General features: G+C 35.8%; 1 protein-coding gene across 1 annotated transcript in view; it reads left to right on the forward strand.

The window, feature by feature from the left end:
• LOC102857539 (A disintegrin and metalloproteinase with thrombospondin motifs 20-like) overlaps positions 1-2,314 on the forward strand; it is a 280,569-nt gene that overhangs the window by 14,420 nt on the left and 263,835 nt on the right. The gene's annotated exons all lie outside the window — the stretch shown is intronic.

A 2,314-nucleotide genomic window follows, 5' to 3' on the forward strand; every position in this document is an offset into this window, starting at 1 on the left:
CATATATCTGCTTGGATGTCAGCTATGGTCTCTTCAGGGTATATTCCCAGTAGTGGAATTGCTGGGTCAAATGGTATCTCTATTTGCAACTCTGACTTGAAGGAAATGAGTGAGATCACAATCTGTGTGCAAGCCTTTTTTTAAAAATTTGCCATTTTTGATTGATTTCTTTCACTCAGAATGTCTTCTAGATTCATCCATTTTATGCAATGTTTCACAAATTCTTTATTCTTTTTATTGTTATTTGTTATTACATAATATTCTGTTGTGTGAATATACCATAACTCTTTAACTATTCATTTGTTGACTGACACTTAGACTGTCACTATCTCTTTGCTATTGTAAATAATACTGCAACAAACAGGGTGTGTATTTATCAGTTTATGTCCCAGCTATTATTTTTTTTTCTGGTTAATGGTTTTATTTTTGTATTTCTTTTCTTTTTTTAAAATTATTTTTAATGAAAGTTTACAGAGACTTAGGATTTCCATTCATTCATTGTTGAATATTTCTCCCTGTCCAATCCCTCCCCCCAATTCACTCTTCTCTTTGAAAAGTAAAAGAAAAATTCTTTCATTTTTATACAATCCCTCCTCCCAAGTCCACTCCACTATGCAGTCTTCATTCCAGTCTCCTGTCATGACAATAATACCTAATCACATATCCCTTTTAATCAGTTCTCTCCCTCATCTGTTTCAAAGCAGTATACATTATTTATCTTTTCTCGGTCTCCCTCCAACCCCAATGTCAGTCCTGCTTTATAACAGTGAGATTATGCAGCTTTTGTCCTTCTGTGACTGAGATACTTCACTCAGCATAATGTACTCCAGGGTCACCCATTTTGTATAATATTTCATGAGTTCTTTGTTTTTCAAAGCAGAGTATTATTCCATTGTGTGACCACAGCTTCTCTATCCATTTGTTTGTTGATGGGCACTTGGGTTGTTTCCAGCTCTTTGGTATTGTGAACAAAGCCACAGTAAACATGGGTGTGCATGTATCTGCTTGGGTGGTGGTTATGGTTTCTTTAGGGGATATTCCCAGTAGTGGAATTGCTGGGTCAAATTGTATTTCTATTTCCAACTTTGTGAGAAAGCACCATACATAGTGGTTACACCATTCTACACTCCCATCAACAGTGAATAAGTGTTCCAGTTTCTTTGCAACTTTGCCAGCATTTGTTGGTTGCTGTTTTGTTAAATTTTGCTGTTCTTACTGGGGTGAGATGATATCACATAGTTGTTTTGATTTGCATCTCTCTTAGAGCTAGGGATTTTGAACATTTCTTCCTTGTTTTTTGCCATCTGGATGTTTTCTTTGGTGATGTGTCTGTTCGCATCCTGTGCCCATTTTTAAATTGGGTTGTTTACCTTAATCTTGCTGTTGTACTCGAGTATTTTAAAAATTCTAGATATAAGTCCATTGTCAGACATGTCATTACCAAATATTTTTTCCCAATTTGTGGCTTCCCTTTTTATCCTATTGGAGAAGTTTTTGGATGTACATAGGGATCTTATTCTTAGAAGGTCCCATTCATCTATTTTATCCTCTCCTGGTTGTAGGTTTTTCAGGATGCTTGGAAGACGGTTTATGTTGTGGATTAGGGTTTCTGTAGTTGTTTCAAGCTTTTCTTTAATGAAGTTTATAGCCCTTGGTTTTAGTCCTATGTCCTTGATCCACTCTGAGTTGATTTATGTGTATAGAGTGAGGGTGGATCTTGCTTGAGTTTTCTGCAGATAGTTTTCCAATTTTGCCAACACCATTTGTTAAAAAGGCTGTAATTTTCCCACTTTACTGATTTCATCTCCTTATCAAAAAATCTGTTAACCATAAGCTGATTTCTGGATTCTTAATTGTATTCCAATTCCTTTGATCTATGTGTCTGTTACTGTACCAGTTCCACGCTGTCTTGACCACCACAGCAGTGCAGTAGGATTAGAAATCAGGGAGTGAGATGCCTCCTACCTTGTTTCTCTTTTTAAACAGTGCTTTGCTTATTCTGGGCCTGTTTCCATTCCAAATGAAATTCGAGGTTGCCTTTTCCAGCTCACTAAAGAATGGAATTGGTATTTGTGTTGGGATTGCATTGAACATGTAAATTGCCTTTGGTAGTATTGTGATTTTCACAATATTGAGTGTATATTCCTCCACTTCTCCAGGTCTCTTTTTGTTTCTTGTAGTAATGTTTTATAATTTTCTTTGAATAGATCCTTTGTGCTTCTGGTTAGATTTACTCCCCAGTGTTTAGTCTTGTGATTAGCTATTGTGAAGGGCTCTATGTCTGTTTCATTAAAATTTTTAAACTTTATTTTTT

This window comes from Elephantulus edwardii, unplaced genomic scaffold (genome assembly GCF_000299155.1).
Source record: "Elephantulus edwardii isolate Elephantulus edwardi_28Jun2011 unplaced genomic scaffold, EleEdw1.0 scaffold00065, whole genome shotgun sequence".
Lineage (NCBI taxonomy): Eukaryota > Metazoa > Chordata > Mammalia > Macroscelidea > Macroscelididae > Elephantulus > Elephantulus edwardii.